This window comes from Bos taurus, chromosome 14 (assembly GCF_002263795.3).
Source record: "Bos taurus isolate L1 Dominette 01449 registration number 42190680 breed Hereford chromosome 14, ARS-UCD2.0, whole genome shotgun sequence".
Lineage (NCBI taxonomy): Eukaryota > Metazoa > Chordata > Mammalia > Artiodactyla > Bovidae > Bos > Bos taurus.
The window spans coordinates 49,526,285-49,547,794 of NC_037341.1; positions in this window are offsets into that span (position 1 = coordinate 49,526,285).

Below are 21,510 nucleotides of genomic sequence, written 5' to 3' on the forward strand. Positions count from 1 at the left end.
AAATATATATTATATTTATAATATATTTAAAAATATAAATATATATATATCCACTATATTCACCTGTTATTCTCTTTAATATTAAGGCAATTAGCCATATATATTATATATATTTAAACGTATATTTTAAATATATAAACATAAATATATATTTAAATATATTATATATATAATAAAAATAAATATATACATCATATATATTTTATATATGATGTATATATTCACTACATTCACCTGTTATTCTCTTTAATATTAAGGCAAAGGAAATGGCAATGCACTCCAGTATTCTTGCCTGGAGAATCCCAGGGACAGAGGATCCTGGTGGGCTGCTATCTATGGGGTTGCACAGGGTCAGACACGACTAAAGTGACTTAGCAGCAGCAGCCTTATATATATGTGTATATATATACATATATATACATCCACCATATTTACCTGTTATTCTCTTTAATCATCTTAATAGATGATTAGCAAATAATTCTTTATCCCGCTTTCTGAAATTCTGTGGTTATTTGACTAAATTTCCTTTTTTTTTTTCTTCTCTGCACAAGAAATTGTTTATTATGTCCAAGCTTCCTCTTTCATATCCTCTGTTTCAAAAACACATCTCTGCTTCAGAAAGCTAACTCCTCTATCAGGCCAACTGAAAAAAAATATTCCTCTGCAACTTCCCACCATCAATTATTGTCTCTATTTTCTGTCTTTAATTTTATGTTTTCTGCTCTGTCATCTATGAACACACATACACAGTTTTCCATTTAAGTACAAACAAATAGATCAAGCTTTCTCAGATTTTGCATCCAACAAAACTAAAGTTTATCTCACATATTATGAAAGCAAAATGTATGTGAATCTCCTCCATAGTCAAAATATCCACTTATTTATGTGCTGCTTCTGTCACTAACTAGGTTTTTTTATACTTCTCTAAGATACTAACAAAATTAGTAAGATTAATAACAATTAATTTTTTTTACTTCCATTTTTAACCTCCTTAAATTCTACAGTGTGAGGTTAATTTCTTCTGCCCCATCCATGAGAAACTTCTTATGATGGAAAAAATTAACAGAATGTTTTTTGTTTTTTAATTTTGGAGAATCTTTAAAAAATGTAGGAACTGGAAAGCTGACTTGGTATCTCATTTATGTTCCAGTAATGACCCTATGTTGATTGTTTTTATTCTCTGATAAGAACAGGTAATAGTAATATTCTAACTCAGTATTTGCTCAAATTGTATTCCTGTACTTCTATGGTAATTTATGTAATGATAAAATTTAATAGTATGTGCTAAGTCACTTCAGCCATGTCTGACTCTTTCTGACCCTATACTGTAACCTGCCAGGCTCCTCTGTCCATGGGCTTCTCCAGGCAAGAATGGGTTGCCATTTCCTTCTCCAGGGAAACTTCCCACCCAAGGATTGAACCCAGGTCTCTTATGTCTCCTGCATTGGCAGTCATGTTCTTTACCTCTAGTGCCACCTGGGAAGCCCCCAATTTAATAGAGTTTACCATTTAAATGATGTCTTTCATTGTGGTACTCTGAGAATAACTTGTAATGGGATGGTCCTATTTTTATTTCTCATATATTAAGGAAAAATATAATAAATATGAATAAATAAACTCTAAGTATTTTTAAGTAATGCTTATTTCAAATTTCATTCTTTTTCATGAGAATTAGGATCTAGTACTAATATATTCAATAAGTTGCATAACATTGAGCCTTTAGTTTTGTTTGGCATCTTCTAAACTCTTTTTATTTTCCATGTATGTACCACTTACACACAAAGTATGCTGCGTATGTAGAAAGGTGGAGGAAGAGATAAATTGGTAGAGATTAATGATAGATGCATACAATTGGAAGGAATAATGAGTGAATAAATAGATAGATTTACAATAATACAATACAGTGGCATTTGTTGATGCAACTGCATATCCCATTTCTTTTCTTCACAAAACTAGTTAGATTTTCCTTTGGAGAGGCAAGTCACACTCTCTGCTTTAGCTATTGAGTTTTTATTGTATTTCAAGCTCCAAGGGAAGGCCATCATTGGCTTAAACTAATCATAGTAATCCTATTGTTGCTGTTGTTCTTAATGTTTGTCACTGTGATTATTCCAGGGTTGGCAATGATTTAAAACTAAGACAAGCTAACAGATGGCATTCCATCAGCCCCAGTGTTTGGTTCAGGGGACCCAAGTTAGTCCAACTGGAAGGAAGCCAAAATTTCTCTTAAATAATTGCAAACTTGATACAATGCCCTTCCCTTATATATATATAAAATAAATGCATGTAGTCCAAATGGAGAGCCATCTGGCCAAAATGAGGAAAAATAAGCTACGGATGAAACCAACATAGTGAGGAAAACAGAGCTGAAAGAATCACAAACAAGTGGATATACACCCTTAAATATGTCATTAATCTGTGGATCAAAGCATTTACTATCTAACTCTAGATTTTTCAGTTAGCGAGCCAGTTAAGTCTCTTTATTACTTAAATGAGTTAGTTGAATTTTATGTTGTTTTACTCTAATTTGTATTCTAAATATTCTAAATAATATAGATAGATGAAGACAGATAAATAAAGAAATAGATGTATACATAGATGATAGATTGACAGATAGGTAGGAGATAGATGGGGTACACATATCATGACAAAGGATAAAGAAATAGCTGTATCTGCCCTTAGAATAAAATGGAATGAAGTTTATCTGTGTGATCTATGAAAAATCCATATTATTTATTGGTAGCCAGAATACTTTAGTTTTAAAATGTTGAAAACAACTAAATTTTTATATATGACCATTTTGATTGTCAAAACGTTTGTATAGGTAACAGTTGATGATCAACCTTTCAATGCAATAGTTAAAAAAAACAATGATCATATGTTAGTTGATCCACTTCAGTTGCATATAATTGGTTACATTTATTCTGAAATTTTACTTTTTATAAAGCAAAAAAAAAAGTTTTTAATGACCTCTAAAGACAGCAAAAGGAAATGTTTACTTTGTAGAGGTTAAACTAAGAGTAGTCTCTTAGTTCAGTGTTAAGCTAGCAAATTGTCACTTGAATTAGAATGCCTAAAGAATAAAATTAAATTCTAAAATTTTCCAACCAAAATTTGAGTAAGATTTTTTGTTTTTCCCCCAGTATAATAATGGCATTATTCATGGTATAGTAAAACAATTTATACAGGTTCAAAAGAATAGGGTTGAGTTCTTACTCTACCATTTAACCACAGTCTTACGCAGGAGACACAGATTCAGTCCCTCAGTAGAGAAGATCCCCTGGACTAGGAAATGGCAAGGCACTCCAGGATTCTTGCCTGGAAAATTTCATGGACAGAGGAGCCTGGCAGGCAACAGTTCATGGAGTCGCACAGTCAGAAATGGATGAAAGAGTGAGAGCACGCACACAATCTTAATCAAGCTATTGATGCTGCTGCTGTTAAGTCGCTTCAGTCCTGTCAGACTCTGTGCAAGCCTATGGACTGCTACTGCACAATTGGACTCATCTCAACACACTAGTAAAGTAATGCTCAGAATTCTCCAAGCTAGGCTTCAACAGTACCTGATCTGAGAATTCCAGATGTTCAAGCTGGATTTAGAAAAGGCAGAGGAACCAGAGATCAAACTGCCAGCATCCACTGGATCAAAGAAAAAGCAAAAGAATTCCAGAAAAAACATCTACTTCTGCTTTATTGACTATGCTAAAGCCTCTGACTGTGTGGATCACAACAAACTGTGGAAAATTCTTCAAGAGATGGGAATACCAGACCACCTTACCTGGCTCATGAGAAATCTGTATGCAGATCAAGAAGCAACAGTTAGAACTGGATGTCGAACAACAGACTGTTCCCAAATTAGGAAAGGAGTACATCAAGGCTGTATATTCTCACCTTGCTTATTTAACTTATATGCAGAGTACATGATGCAAAATGCCATACTGGATGAAGCACAAGAGATCAAACCTGTGTCTCCTGATTGCAGACAGATTCTTTACCACTGAGCCACCAGGGAAGCACAAGCAAGCTATTCAGTTCAGTTCAGTCACTCAGTCGTGTCTGACTCTTTGTGACCCCATGAATCGCAGCACGCCAGGCCTCCCTGTCCATCACCAACTCCCAGAGTTCACTCAGACTCATGCCCATCGAGTTGGTGATGCCATCCATCCATCTCATCCTCTGTCGTCCCCTTTTCCTCCTGCCCCCAATCCCTCCGAGCATCAGAGTCCTTTCCAATGAGTCACCTCTTCACATGAGGTGGCCAAAGTACTAGAGTTTCGGCTTCAGCATATTAAATGCCTGTAAATTCCATAGATATTATTGTTAATCAGCACTGAACAGTGATTGTATAGTGTATATATGTGAATATATATATATATATATGCATATAAACTAATGTTAACCAACATTGAGTTCTGATATAAAGATACATATTGTGCATACATATTTATTAAACAAACATTTTACATTATGTAAAATAATTTAATAGATAAGCCTTTCATTATTTAGATAAATTTCCTTTCATATAATAATTATCTTGCCAAATTGTTAATGTTCCTTATATCTGGAGATTGTGGCTTTATTTCTACAAGTGACATTTCTAAAGTGAGCCAGTCACCTTGCAAATAAATTCACTGATGAAAAGTAAAACTTAATTAAAAAAATTAAATATATATTTATTTATTTTGCTGCATCAGGTCTTAGTTGTAGCATGCAGGAGTTTTAGGTGCAGCATGTGAACTCCAAGTTGTGGCATGTAGATCTAGTTCCCTGATTAGGGATTGCACCCAGGCTCCCTACGCTGGGAATATGAAGCCTTAGCCACTGGACCATCAGGGGAGTCAGAAAAGTAAAACTTTATGATAGAGAATAGAAAAATCGGGACTTCCATAGTGGTCCAGTGGTTAAGACTCTGCACTCCCAATTCAGGAGGCCCAGGACTGATCTCTGGGGTCAAGGAACTAAGATCCTGCCTGCCACATAGTACAGACAAAAAATAAAAGAATATAAGGATTTGAGTGAAATATTTGGTTTAGCCCCTTCTCAATTCACAAATGACTTTTGTTATGCTTATCAAACTGTACAACCTTATGGAGTCTCATTTATCTTACCTATAAAATAGGGATATGTTTAGTCGGTCAGTTCCATCTGACTCTGAGACCCTATGGACTGTAGCCTGCTAGGCTTCTCTGTCCATGGGATTTTCTAAGCAAGAATACTGGAGTAGGTTGCCATTTCCTTCTCCAGGAGATCTTTCCAACCCAAGGACAGAACTCAGGTCTCCCGCATTGCAGGCGGATTCCCTGTCTGAGCCACCAGGGAAGCCCATATAATAGGGATAATAAGCCCACATAACTCAGAGATGTTCATAATAAATTATTTTACACATGTTTTAGAAGCACTTTTGAATTTCAAAGGCAGCACATAAAAGATTATTACCAGGAACTATGTACATCTGTGATGGAAAATATCCTAATTAGTGAAAAAGTAACTGGAGTATTTGATGTAGTAGTGGTACATATTAGTTTACATTTAGAGATTTGTGTGTTTTTTTTGGTAAATATACCTACAGTGTTCCTGTTGCATATAATATTTTCTCATAGTAAGAGGATATACTCTAATACAAATAGAACTTGAGAAAGTCCAAAATAAGGGAAATTTTTCTTAATGCCTAAAAGCAGATCTTTAAGAAACCACTGCATATAAAACTTTTCATCTAAAAATTAAAGTCTCTATTATGTAATTTCATTTGAGAAGCTACAGTATATATATATTTAAAGAATGGCCAGTAATCTGTTGCAATTCCAGTGTACCCTATCATCAGTATTTTCTCTAAGTATATGACTGAGGAACTTATTTCAAGAATTAAGTAAGCAATACAGGGTTTTGTTGTTTAGTCATTAAATTGTGTCTCACTCTGTGCTACTCTATTGACTGCAGCACACCAGACTTCCTTGTTCTTCACTGTCTCCTGGAGTTTGCTGAAACTCAAGTCCATTGAATCGGTGATGCCATCCAACCATCTCATCCTCTATCACCCCCTTCTCCTCCTGCCCTCAATCTTTCCCAGCATCAGGGTCTTTTCCATTGAACTGGCTCTTCGCATCAGGTAGCCAAAGTATTGGAGCTTCAACATCAGTCCTTCTAATGAATATTCAGGCTTGATTTTCTTTAGGATTGACTGGTTTGGTCTCCTTGCTGTCCAAGGGACTCTCAAGAGCCTTCTCCAGCACCACAGTTTGAAAGTATCAATTCTTCAGCCCTTAGCCCTCTTTTGGAGAAGGCAATGGCACCCCCACTCCAGTACTCTTGCCTGGAAAATCCCATGGACAGAGGAACCTGATAGGCTGCAGTCCATGGGGTCGCTAAGAGTCAGACACGACTGAGTGACTTCACTTTCACTTTTCACTTTCATGCATTGGAGAAGGAAATGGCAACCCACTCCAGTGTTCTTGCCTGGAGAATCCCAGGGACTGGGGAGCCCGGTGGGCTGCCGTCTATGGGGTCGCACAGAGTCAGACATGACTGAAGCAACTTAGCAGCAGCAGCAGCCCTCTTTATGGTTCAACTCTCACATCTATACATGACTACTGGAAAAATCATAGCTTTGACTGTATGGACTTTGTCAGCAAAGTGATGTCTCTGCTTTTTGATACGCTGTCCAGGCTAGGCTTGTCATAGATTATTTTCCAAGGAGCAAGTGTCTTTTAATTTCATGGCTTCAGTCACAGGCCACAGTGATTGGAGCCCAAGAAAATAAAAAGTGTCCCTTTTTCTGAAACAGTTTACCTCTGATTGGTACTTGAAACCATGTGCTGGGACTCAAACCCAGCCAAAACCCACAGTCTTCTAACTGAGATCTCAGACCTGGTTTCAGGACCCAGTGAAGCTCAGGTTTGTGATACCTCATTGCAGAAAGAATTCAGTGAGTGACAGAGTGATAGGTAAGTAATGAATTTATTCAGAGAAACACATTCCACACATAGAGTATGGTCCATCACATAGGGCAAGTACAATGGCTGTGAAATGTAGCCTGGTTAGTTTTTATGGGCTGGGTAATTTCATAGCTAATAAATGGGAGGGTTATTTCAATTATTTTGGGAAGGGGAGGAGATTTCCATGAATTGGGCCACCTCCCACTTTTGGGTCTTCTAACCATGGTGCCTTGGAACTGTCATGATGCCTCTGGATGTGTTATTTAGCTTGCTGATTGAGGATTAAGGTCTAGTGGAAGTTGACTTGTCTGCAATCTTGGATCCATTTGATTCTAATTGATTTATGTTGTATTTTGGGGGTATGTCATTCTTTCCAAAGTTGTGCCCTCCTCTTCCCCTCCTGTTTCATTTCCACTTTTCCCCATCTATTTGCCATGAAGTGATGGGACCAGATGCCATGATCTTACTTTTTCAAATGTTAGGTTTTAAGCCAGCTTTTTCACTCTACTCCTTCACGCTCATCAAGTGGCTCTTTAGTTCCTCCTTCCTTTCTACCATCAGAGTGGTATCATCTTTATATCTGAGGTTGTTGATATTTCTCCCCGCAATTTTGATTCCAGCTTAGGATTCATCCAGTCTGGCATTTTGCATTTGCATATAAGTTAAATAAGCAAGGTGACAATATACAGCCTTAATGATGGGAAATATGTGTATCACATTGAATCAAGAATTCAAGAACATAGACCAATAGCATTCCCTACCCCGGTAAGATTCATTTGAAAAAAAAAAAAATGATGTGGGTAGAATTAAAATCAATTTTATGAACTCTATAATTTCTAAGTTTTTTTTTCTTAACTCCAAATTCAGGCTCATTTACCCAGCTCTCGAATAGACATCTTCACATTGATATTTCAAAGCTACTGAAAATGAAACTTCGTAACTTAAATTCACCATGTTTCAGATCCATTCTTGCTCCCTAGAACTGCCATTTCCTTGATCTCTCTCTCAGTAAATGTGTCAATTATGTAAGAAGCCTGAATATTAGTTTCTTTCTTCTTACTCTGGCTTCCCAGGTTTTGCTAGTGGTAAAAAACCTCCCTGCCAATGCAGAAGATGTAAGAGATATGGGTGCAATACATGGGTCAGGAAGATACCCTGGGGAAGATAATGGCAACCCACTCCAGTATTCTTTTTTATCTTTTTATTTATTTTTAAAAATTTATTTATTTTTTATTGAAGGATAATTGCTTTACAGAATTTTACTGTTTTCTACAAACCTCAACATGAATCAGCCATAGGTATACACATATCCCCTCCCTTTTGAAACTCCCTCCCATTGCCCTCCCTGTCCTCTGTATCAGGTTGATACAGAGCCCCTGTTTGAGTTTCCTGAGCCATACAGCGAATTCCCGTTGGCTATCTATTTTACATATGGTAATGTAAGTTTCCATGTTACTCTTTCCATACATCTCACCCTCTCCTCCCCTCTCCCCATGTCTGTAAGTCTATTCTCTATGTCTGTTTCTCTATTGCTGCCCTATAAATAAATTCTTCAGTACCATTTTTCTAGATCCCATACATTTGCATTAAAATATGGCATTTCTCTTTCTGACTCACTTCACTACGTGTAATAGGTTCTAAGTTCATCCGCCTTATTAGAACTGACTCAAAACTTTTGATGGCTGAGTAATATTCCATTGTGTATATGTACCACAACTTCTTTATCCATTCATCTGTTGATGGACATCTAGGTTGCTTCCATGTTCTAGCTATTGTAAATAGTGCTGCAATGAACAATGGGATACATATGTCTCTTTCAGTTTTGGTTTCCTCAGGGTATATGCCTATGAGTAGGATTGCTGGGTCATATGGTGGTCTTATTCTTGGTTTTTTAAGGAATTTCCATACCGTCTTCCACAGTGGCTGTATCAATTTACATTCCCACCAACACTGCAAGAACATTCCCTTTTCTCTACATCCTGTCCAGCATTTATTGTTTGTAGACATTTTGATGAGGGCCATTCTGACCAGTGTGAGGTGATATCTCATTGTATTTTTGATTTACATTTCTTTAATAATGAGTGATGTTGAACATTTTTTCATGTGTTTATTAGCCATCTGTATGTATTCTTTGGAGAAATGTCTGTTTAGGTCTTTTTTCCACTTTTGGATTGGGTTGTTTGTTTTTCTAGTAGTGAGTTCTATGAGCTGCTTGTATATTTTGGAAATTAATCCTTTGTCAGTTGTTTCATTTGCTATTATTTTCTCCCATTCTTGGGATTGTCTTTTCATCTTGCTTATAGTTTCCTTTGCTGTGCAAAAGCTTTTAAGTTTAATTCAGGTCCCACTTGTTTACTTTTGTTTTTATTTCCATTACTCTAGGAGGTGGGTCATAGAGGATCTTGCTTTGATTTATGTCATCAAGTGTTCTGTCTATGTTATCCTCTAAGAAAACTCAGCAGTGGCCACAGGACTGGAAAAGGTCAGTTTTCTTTCCGATCCCAAAGAAAGGCAATGCAAAAGAATGCTCAAACTACCACACAATTGCATTCATCTCACACGCTAGGAAAGTAATGCTCAAAATTCTGCAAGCCAGGCTTCAGCAATACATGAACTGTGAACTTCCTGATGTTCAAGCTAGTTTTAGAAAAGGCAGAGGAACCAGAGATCAAAGTGCCAACATCTGCTGGATCATGGAAAAAGCAAGAGAGTTCCAGAAAAACATCTATTTCTGCTTTATTGACTATGCCAAAGCCTTTGACTGTGTGGATCACAAGAAACTGTGGAAAATTCTGAAAGAGATGGGAATACCAGACCACCTGACCTGCCTCTTGAGAAATCTGTATGCAGGTCAGGAAGCAACAGTTAGAACAGGACATGGAACAACAGACTGGTTCCACATAGGAAAAGGAGTTCGTCAAGGCTGTATATTGTAAGCCTGCTTATTTAACTTATATGCAGAGTACATCATGAGAAACGCTGGACTGGAAGAAACACAAGCTGGAATCAAGATTGCCGGGAGAAATATCAATAACCTCAGATATGCAGATGACACCACGCTTATGGCAGAAAGTGAAGAGGAACTAAAGAGCCTCTTGATGACAGTGAAAGAGGAGAATGAAAAAGTTGGCTTAAAGCTCAACATTCAGAAAACGAAGGTCAAGGCATCTGGTCCCATCACTTCATGGGAAATAGATGGGGAAACAGTGGAAACAGAGGCTGACTTTACTTTTTTGGGCTGCAAAATCACTGCAGATGGCTATTGCAGCAATGAAATTAAAAGACACTTATTCCTTGGAAGGAAAGTTATGACCAACCTAGATAGCATATTGAAAAGCAGAGACATTACTTTGCCAGCAAAGGTCTATCTAGTCAAGGCTATGGTTTTTCCAGTGGTCATGTATGGATGTGAGAGTTGTACTATAAAGAAGGTTGAATGCCGAAGAATTGATGCTTTTGAAATGTGGTGTTGGAGAAGACTCTCGAGAGTCCCTTGGACTGCAAGGAGATCCAACCAGTCCATCCTAATGGAGATCAGTCCTGGGTATTCGTTGGAAGGACTGATGCTGAAGCTGAAACTCCAATACTTTGGCCACCTGATGCTGGGAATGCTGGGAAAGATTGAAGGCAGGAGGAGAAGGGGATAACAGAGGATGAGATGGTTGGATGGCATCACCGACTCAATGGGCATGAGGTTGAGTTAACTCCGGGAATTGGTGATGGACAGGGAGGCCTGACATGCTGTGTGTGATTCATGGGGTCGCAAAGAGTTGGACACAACTGAGCGACTGAACTGAACTGAACTGATATAGGGTTATCGTTACCATCTTTCAAAATTCCATATATTTGCCTTAGTATACTGTATTGGCGTTTTTCTTTCTGGCTTACTTCACTCTGTATAATAGGCTCCAGTTTCATCCACCTCATTAGAACTGATTTTAGTATTAAAGTATTTTTTTTAGGGATGATTCTCTTCTAGGTGTAATTCTGGATGGGGGAGCCTGGTGGGCTGCCATCTATGGGGTCGCACAGAGTCGGACACGACTGAAGTGTCTTAGCAGCAACCTAGAAATGTATTAGGGACCCTTCCTGGAAAAGGCATGGAATTAGTGTATATGATGCTTGCTAAGTGCTTCCTAGGCTTTGTTTGTTTGTGTGGTAGGCAGACTTAAACAATTAAGAATATTCAATGGTATTATAAAAGGTTGAATAAAGATTAATTGCAGTAAGTGAGAGAGACTTGACTCTGTTGGAACAAAAGATGGGAGATTGTTTAAGCACTGGGTCGACATGAATTTAAGCAAACTCCAGGAGATAGGGGAGGGCAGAGGAGCCTGGCATGCTGCAGTCCAGGCAGTAGCAAAGAGTTGGGCATGATTTAGTGACTGAACAACAATAAGCTGGTAGAAAAACCCTGTGGGACATTAAAGGAAAAGTTTGCTATTGTAATTCTATGTGCTAGTGCTTGGTCGCTCAGTCATGTCTGACTTTTGTGACCTGTGGAATGTAAACTTCCAGGCTCCTCTGTCCATGGGATTCTCCAGGCAAGAATAGTAGAGTGGGTTGCCATGCCCTTCTCCATGGGATCTTTCTGACCCAGGGATTGAACCCAGGTCTCCTGCATTGCAGGTGGATTCTTTACTGTCTGAGCCACCAGGAAAGCCTGCTGAAAGGTGCTTTTCAAAGATAGGCTCCTAACCTCCCGCAGAGATTGGGAGGTCAGGTTGATGTCTTTCTTGAAGATTACATTTCAAAGGGATGGTTTCCAGTTCCTTAGGAAAGACATTCCTGGGTTGCAACACTGGCAAGAGGCTATAAGAAGATTGCATCTCAAAGGGGCAGAGAATGCTTGGAGCTAGTGCACTGGGACCACCCAGAGGGATGGTATGGGGAGGCAGGAGGGAGGAGGGTTCAGGATGGGGAGCACATGTATACCTGTGATGGATTCATTTTGATATTTGGCAAAACTAATACAATTATGTAAAGTTTAAAAATAAAATAAAATTAAAAAAATTTATAATTGCAAGTGTATTAAAGTAAATGCTGTAAGTAAAGAGAGGTCAGGGGCTTGTTCAGGAAGAAATCTCTCTAAAATGTATTCAAGCCGAGAACATTAAGGTCTTCTTGGAATATAAACAAATAAACCAAGATTGTGCTGATACAATTTATATTTTCATATAGTATGCCAGCATCATCACTAGCCTATATACTTTCTTCTAACTTTAACCTTTCTAACTTTGTGAATTTTAGGGATATAATTTGGGAACTAATGTATATATGACATATCTTCTCATGCAATACTTATTTATAATACATTACTTGGTCTGTCATCACATTTATTATAAAACTTCAGTCTCTCTAACTTCAGATACACAACTTAAAATTTAAAGATTTCTGTGTAACTGGAACTAATTGGTAGATTTTTATAAAATCATTTATATAACATCTAATAAAAATATTTCCATGGAAAGCAGATGTAAATACCCTTTGCAGAACTAAGTAACAAACACATGTTTTTAATAGATTGTGTGACAAATAATAGCCCTTAGATTTCATCAGTGTGGTACAATACAAATAAACAAATCTGCTTTCATGGGAGAAAGATTGACAACAACAAAAATTAATAGAAAAGCATTTACATAATACTAGTATGACAGTTGATATTCATTTAAGAGGGTACTATCCAGAAATTATGGTTCTTTATACTATAGTTGAATTTCCCAGGTGGCACTAGTGATAAAAAAAAAAACAAATCTGCCTGCCAATGCCAGATATATGGGTTCAATCCCTGGGTCAGGAAGATCCCCTGGAGGAGGAAATGGCAACCCACTCCAGTATTCTTGCCAGGAAAATCCCATGGATAGAGGAGCCTGGTGGGCTACAGTCCATAGGGTCACAAAGAGTCAGACATACGCATAATACAGTTATAGTTTTCATGGAGGAAAGTAAAATTGCCAAGTACTTGGTGTAAATTCTTGTAAATTCATGCTTTTGCATTTCTATCTCTGCCAGTGTCTCTGCCATTGTGGTGTTAAGTGACTTTAGAGGAGCTAATTAATCTTTCCTCTTTGCCTTGGCCTTTTCATCCATTACATGTGCCTATAGGGAGATTTGTCAGACTAGCACATAAAAAAGTTCCATCAAAGCATCAAATTTCAAGCCAGAGGAAGAATACAAAATAATAGTGATGCCCAACAGCTTCACTTTCAGGAACACTTTTATTTCTAACACCTGCACTTCACATCAAATTGTAACATACAGTTGCCTTTGGGACTATCAGGGGAGTGCACGTTTTGATGTCAAATCTTCAGCCTTTTGGGATCATAGTGTGGGCAAAATTCATTGTGATTATTATTGTAACATCACTTTAAATAGTCATGCTCCAACAAATTGTCATTAGTGAGGGATGGAGTGGCATGGAATAATATGAGGAATATCACGTAGAAGAGTGGAAACCCATAAATAAGAGCAATTCCCGTTATTGTCTACTCAAGAAAGGAAGCAAGACATGGTAATGTGTAGAAAAAATAAATACTGGCATGCATAGAAATTAATTGCTATTTTTTCTTATTCCCTCCTTTTAGTCTATGAGATATGATTGCCAGATGCCAAATTATCTTATTGGGACAACTACACAGACAAGCACATGCTCCAGACCTTTGATGATCAACAGCATAGCCGCTAACTTTATATGTCTACTTTGCATTTGAAATGTGGCTAATCTAGATTGAAAAGTAGTGTAGTTATGAAATACACATGAAATTAGAAGACTTGAAGAGAATGTAAATGATCTGTCTTACTTTGTTGGGTTGTTATAACAGAATACCATAGTCTGGGTTGCTTATGTGCTGTGCTGTGCTAAGTAACCCTTACTTTATTCGGTAAGAAAGGGTCTTTGCTGATGGAATTAATAATCTTGAGATGAGATCATTGTGAGTAGACCCTATAGCAAAGAACAATGACCTTATTAGAGGTACAAGAGAAGCAGCTAGAGATTTGAGGAGAAGGCCATGTGAAGACAGACAGAGTTTAGATTTATGCAGTCACAAACCAAAGATCTGGAGTGACCAGAAGTTGGAAGAGCCAACATATATTCCAGAGCCTTCAGAAGAATTGTGGCCCAGCCAATACCTTGGCATTGGACTTCTGTCCTCCGGAATCATAAAGCAATAAGTTTCTGTTTTTTTAACACCCAATGTTGTGGAAGTCTGTTATAGCAGCCTTAGAAACCTGACCAAATCACCAAATTCTTTTCATGCTGCCAATGAAGTATTCTCTCCCTAAAAAAGTAATCCTATGCCTTCCATAGCATTTTTTACTCATTTCCTGTCATATCTATTATTTTCTTCTATAGAGAGCATACTCACTAATCTTTTGTATTTACTTCTTAGAATATTTGTGCATTGAGGAAAGTGATAATACTTCTTACATATCTCTGTTCCGTAGTACCTATGATAGTGCCTCATATATGATACAAAATTCTAATAAATATTTTGCAAGTATTTTACAGACAAAATTGTAAAATCTGTTTGGAAACATTTTTTGATTCTTCTAAGTTCTTAATGTTTCAACAAGAAGTACAGTGATTTTAATTTTAATATAAAGAATACTTTTGAAATGCAAGATTTAAATATGTATATTTCATTTCACTCTCTCTCTTATACACATATATACATATGTCCTCCAGATAAAGTACATTGAAAAATTTATTTGATTATTTGCTTTTTTAAATGAAATACTTCAGTGGGAATTTTTAAAATCTTGGTTATATAAAATAATGCTCTCAAAGCTAGTAAAGGCTTGAAATTAAAATATTATATCTTGAAGTATAATCATAATTTTTACATGCATTCTATCTGAAATATGAGCTGTTGAGACAACCTCTGTGTTAAGAAACTAGACTGTATAATGTAGGTGAGGTAACTTTCTGCAAGACTATTTAAAGGAAAGGTGTAGGTTGTGTATTTTCCTTAAATAATACTGTATACCGCTATCCTTTTGCAAAGCTGCATAAATACAGTAGAATGTCTCTTATGAAATTTTTGGGTTGAATAGTTGCTAACAGAAGATTGGTGACAACATAATTACATAATGTATCAGACACTATCTTAGTAAATGTTTACATAATGGCTGATTGCTGAGATAAGAAAACACAAAGTGAAAATAGAACTCTCACCTCACTTTAAAAGATACATGTCAACTATTTTAATGTAATTTCAAAAGTTTCAGGTTATACAACTTAACATGGTATGTGTACAAAGTAGGACGTACCTTTTCCGTCAATATAGAGTTTTCCCCAAAAAGTGTTTTGATCTTATCCTCAAGGTAAATATATTTTGTCACTGAAGTTCCTATACAATGCTTCCACTAGAGGGAATTAAATGTTATTCAAAAAATACTGGTACTAGAGTAAAAAACAAGACAACAACAAAAAATTATCAACCATTTTATTCTTATTCAATTAACGTATTATATTGTGTATCTGGCATATAGTAGGGTCCTTCATAAATGTTTATTAAATAAATCAATCTTGCATATGATAGTTTCTTTTTTTACAGTTGATTTCAATTTTAGAAGACAAAGTTGTATGTTTCTTTTTTTGAAACAATTGTAAGATGATTTTATAAAATAAATTTGCCAGCACATTACTCTTGTAATCATTATCTTTTCTAACAGTATCTGAGTGACTAAATGTTTTTCAATATGCTTCAATAGCACAAATATATTAGTGTTATTTATCTGCATTGATACTCCATCTTCTTTCCTTCTGTCACAAGGGAAGTTTTGCTTTTGTTTTCTGGTTCTCTCTCCTCCCACTTGAAAAGGATTGCCTGCTAAGTTGCTTCAGTTATGTCCAACTCTTTGTGACTCTATGGACTGTAGCCTGCCAGGCTCCTCTGTCCATGGCATTCTCCAGGCAAGAATACTGGAGTGGGTTGCCATGCCCTCTTCCAGGAGATCTTCTCAACCTGGGAATGAACCCAGGTCTCTTATGTCTCCTGCCTTGGCTGGCAGGTTCTTTGCCAGTAGCACCACCTGGAAAGCCCTGAAAAGGATTATCACTCCATTACTGAGTTGCTGCCATCCCACCTGTATACTTAGCTGTTTCCTATTTAGAACACAAATTCTGTGTCTTTATACAGATTGAAGTCTATTCCATATTCTTAAATCTCCCTTAACATTCTATTTTGTCTCCCATTCTTTGTTACAGTCTACTCCATTTTAGACTTATTTCTATTTTTCCCATGGTCTTTAGAGATAAGAGACTTAGGGTTATGGAACAGTTTGATAGTAATTCTTCATCTTGAAGATTCACATGCTGTGTCAATTGTGTGAATTAGCCCCCCTCTGCTTTATGTGTCTGAGCCCTGTGGTTTCAGTTTCTTATTGGTGAATTATTTATTTTCAAGTCATTGTCTTGAAATGTTGTCAGGCTCCCTCTGTCTCACTCAGTCTTGTGGAGGAAATCTTACCAGCTCTCTTTTATTAAAGGCATAACCTCTCAAGACTTTGTTTCCTGCAAGAATATCAGCCCTAGCTCCTTATACCATGTAACCTAGTGCCTCAAATCTCTTGGCATTACTCTCAAAACCTCAAACCTGGTTACAACCTGGGCTGGTTGCTCTGCCATTCTGTTTCAAATTGGGTATTTGGGGATTTTTATTCTTTATTCAGCCCACTCCAGTACTCTTGCCTGGAAAATTCCATGGATGGAGGATCCTGGTAGGCTACAGTCCATGTGGTCACAAAGAGTCGGACATGACTGAGCAACTTCACTTTCACTTTTCATTCTCTACTCTTGAGACACTTATTCACTTGTCTCTCATGGATTCTCTATTGCTTGGCTCCTTTTTCTTTTTTTGATTTACTCTTATTTTAGAGCCACACATTTTGCATTAGCTCCCTTAGGAAGAAAAGGTGAATAAAATGTGAATTTTTGAGATCTTGGATATTTGGCAATATCCTTATCCAATAGGAATATTTGATGGAATAGTTGTCTTGGCATGGAATGTTGGATATTTGCCTATAAATATTAAAGGCTTTCCTTCATTTCTACTTTACATATGGCTCTAGAAGATTCTTATATCATTCTTATTTGTGAACTTCTGAATCAAAAGAAAGAAGTTAAGAAACTGAGAGGTAAAGATTTTAGCAGAATCATCTGGCCTGGAGTGAACTAACTCATATTCAGTCACTAAGCTGTGGTCCTACTCTTTGTGAGTTCATGGACTATAGTCCTCCAGGCTCCTTTGTTGAATTTTCCAAGCAAGAATACTGGAGCCAGTTGCTATTTCCTATTCCATGGGATCTTCCCCAAACCAGGGGTCTAACCTGTGCCTCTTACGTCTCCTGATTGGCAGGCAGATTCTTTACCCATTCTTTATCCTTGTATAAGTCTAGACTCTATAATATTAAACTGAAAAATAAATGTTAGCTAGTAACAAACTCATAAACTACCACTATCTTCATATATTTCCCCACCCTATTTCCTCTTCACTATCAATGAGGAGAAGAGCAAAATAAGATCTCACCTGTGGATTGGTAAAGTTATCAAGAAGATTTGCAGACGAAACTCATAACACTGATATCGCTCAATTTAATTTCAAGGTGCCCCTTTATTTTAATGTTATTTTCAACATATTATAATTTTGTCATCAAGTGTGAATGGTGACCTGTGTAGAATCATGGTATATTTATGTTTTTAGAGTCATCAGAAATTAGAAATTATCTCTTTATTCTACTGATAAGAAATTCAAAATGCAGAAAAGGAAGCATAGTTATGGAATTTTGAACTGTTGGTAACCTTGTTGTGAATATTATTTGTTTAAATGAAATATCCTTGCTTGCTATGGAAAGTAGAATTTTGAAAGCATACTGTTCACTTTCTAACACAATTGTTGGCTAGCTTTGTGACCTCATCTAAGTTAATTGCCATCTCTGAGCACTGGTTTCTTCCAGTGAAAAATGAGACTAGTACTAGCTAGTGTGCAATTTTGTGTTAGGAGAAAATAATACATGTGAAAGCTTTAGTAGAAGCTAACAAATATATTACTATTAGTATTATTACTAATAATAAAAATTAAAGCAAAATATTTCAAGTTTTAAGCATTCATTAAGTGAGTTCCTTAAAACATTGGATCACTGTGTGAGTTGGGAAATGAATTTCAGCATTTTCCTTTTTCAGAGAATGCTATCTTTGAAACATATAGCTGTGAACTCCAGGAATTAATTTTCCAAAGTCAGCATAGACACAAATAAGAACACATGATATAATTAAAAAGGAAAGCACCATGCTGCTACATCAGAAGCAGAGAGAGAACAAAAAAGTAGGGATGTCATTTCCTAATAGGAATCAGGAGGAAACAACTTTTTAAAAAATTAAGAAAAAATGAAGACACTGAAATAGCACTCAGCTTGCAATGCTTGAGCACTTCAAAAATTTTATGTTACTGTTGAACCAGCAGAAGAGTCACCAGAGTGCCTCCAGGCTTTAAAGACAATATTTTCCACTCTCTACTTTTGAAAAACATACACTTCCTAATTTCCAGAATTTAAATTTACCTGTGCAATAACTGGGCTTCCCCAGTGGCTCAGTTGTAAAGAACCTGCCTGCCAATGCAGGAGACATAAGAGAAGTGGTTCAAATCCTGGGTCAGGAAGATCCCCTGGAGGAGGGCACAGCAACCCACTCCAGTATTCTTGCCTGGCGAATCCCGTGGACAGAGGAGCCTTGCAGGCTATGATCCATAGCATCACAAAGAGTCGGACACAACTGAAGCGACTTAGCATGCATGTACAGTAATTAATAGGAACAGAGATAATGAACATACCTTTCATGATACTTAGCTTCATTTTTACCACCACCTTTGTCAGAGGGAGGATCAGTAGTAAATCTCCAGTAAACAGAATTTATATCATTTGATGTGCAGTTGTCGATATATATGTAGATGTACTAGTTAGCTTTTGCTGGATAACAAATTATTTCAAAATGGAATGGCCTGAAACAGCCATCTATTTTATCATACACTTTTGTGGCTGAGAAAGTCAGCCACATCTTGGCTGGGTTCTCTCATGGTCTCTTAAAAGACTGCAATCAAGGTGACAGCCAAAACTGTGATCTCAGTTAAAGGCTCAACAGACTTGGCAGGTTTGGAAGCAGGGAAGGATCAGCTTTCCAGCTCAGTCATTGTCATTGACAGGTTTCATTTCCTCACTCCCTCAGTTCCTTGACACATAGGCCTCTCTAAAGGGCAGTTCACAGTGTGGAAGCTGGCTTCAGTTAAGCAAGTGAGAGAGCAAGAGAAGACGAGCAAGAAAGAAACCAATGTTGTTGTCTAATCTGTGAGCTTTTCGCTGTAGTCTGTCCATTAGAAGTAAATCCCTAGATCCAGCCCTCATGCAGGGGCATGGATCGTGTACAGTCCTAGAATACTTAGAAGGTGAAGGTCATTGAGAGCTTTCATAGAAACTGACTGCCACAACAGACCACAAATAGATACATAAATATGTACATATATGCATATACACAAAAATATACAAATAGAAACTTGTTCATATTAAATACTTAGTAACTCATCCATTTTAAAGTGGCTTATTGCTTCTAATCAGTCCTTTTGGTTGCATGAAAAATGTTTAGATTTAGGTAACTACAACTGTTAACTGAAGTATTCTTGAAAATTTATATTTCCTAATTTCACTTTTATGAATGATGTCATTTCTAAAATTTTTAGAGAAAATAAAGAGTAATGTTTGCCTAAAGAATGGTATTTAGACAAAGTATAATCCAGTTTCAGTTGGCTACAGATTATGTCTTTGTTACATTTATTTTCAATTGCTTATATTTTTCTAAAAAGATGGTTTCAAATTTTCAAGTATTTGGACAAAGTATTTTTAAAACATTAGTTACTTCACATATTCTACAAACATTATTTCCAAGTTATGAGGTTCTAGTAACTTGCTTGTTGTTGTTGTTAAGTCGCTAAACCATATCCAACTCTTTTGCAATCTCATGGACTATACCCTGCCAGTCTCCTCTCTCCTTGGAATTACCCAGGCAAGAATAGTGACAACTAATTAATTTCTTAAAAAGTATGTGTAGAAATCCTTGTTATATATGAATATGAAAATAAGAAAAAAGAGTAATAAGCTTAAATTATTATCAAAGGCAATAGAGGAAAAAGTTAAACTGAGTATATTGGCTATTTTACAAAAAAAGAAGTTTAAAGTCAACATTACTATGATTAATATATTTCAAAGAAAACATATAGCTATGTTTTAACATTAAAAATAGCTTACTGCCATAGAATGTTGAATAATCATCTCATATTCCTCTGAGGGAATTCTAATAGCAGAGGTGTCGTACATTTCTTCTACTAAAGGAATTCCCATTTTCTGGCTCATGGCTAATGATACCCATAATGATACCATAAGAGCAATTTTCACATGCATATCAAGTTTGTTACATTTACAGAGGCACTTTGGTAGACCAAATTCAGGAGGATAATATCAGTTCATTTTGAGAAATTCTCTTTGGAGTTCTGATAAGTCAATTATTAAATAAAGTAATTATCCAAAAGCTGAGGTGAAATTCAGAACACCATATTTAATGAGCCCTGTCAATCATCAGTGAGAATAAAGGTGAGTCAGGTATAACTAAGCACATAAATTCCCTATCTTCATGAAACATATATTCTAATGGTGGTAGATAAGAAAAAAAAAAGGTAACACATCATTGTTAGAAAATAATAAGTGCTATATGGAGAAAATAAAGAAGAAAAGGTAAGGTATAGGAGAAATATCAATTACCTCAGATATGCAGATGACACCACTCAGTTTAACTTTTTCCTCTATTGCCTTTGGTAATAATTTAAGCTTATTACTCTTTTTTCTTATTTTCATAATCATATGTAACAAGGATTTTGAAGTTGAAAGAGGAGAGTGAAAAAGCTGGCCTAAAATTCAGTAGTCAAAAAACAAAGATCATGGTATCCAGTCCTATCACTTCATGGTGTATAGATGAGGAAACAATGGAAACAGTGAAAGATTTTATATTCTTGGGCTTCAAAATCACTGAAGATGGTGACGGCAGCCATAAAATTAAAAGACACTTGTTCCTTGGAAGAAAAACTATGACCAACCTAGACAGCATATTAAAAAGACATTACTTTGCCTACAAAGGTCCATATAGTCAAAGCTATGATTTTTCCAATAGTCATGTATGAATGTGAGAATTGGACAATAAGAAGGCTGAGCACTGAAGAATTGATGGCTTTTGAGCTGCGGTGTTAGAGAAGACTCTTGAGAGTCCCTTGGACAGCAAGGAGATCAAACAAGTCAATTCTAAAGCAAATCAACCTTGAGTATTCATTGGAAGGACTGATGATGAAGCTGAAGTCCCAATACTTTGACCACCCAATGTAAAGTGCCTGGAAAAGCCCCTGATGTTGGGAAAGATAGAACTCAGGAAGAGAAGGGGATAACAGAAGACAAGATGGCTGGGTGGCAAAATCACTGACTCAAAGGATGTGAGTTTGAGCAAGCTCCGGGAGATGGTGATGGACGGGGAAGCCTGTTGGAC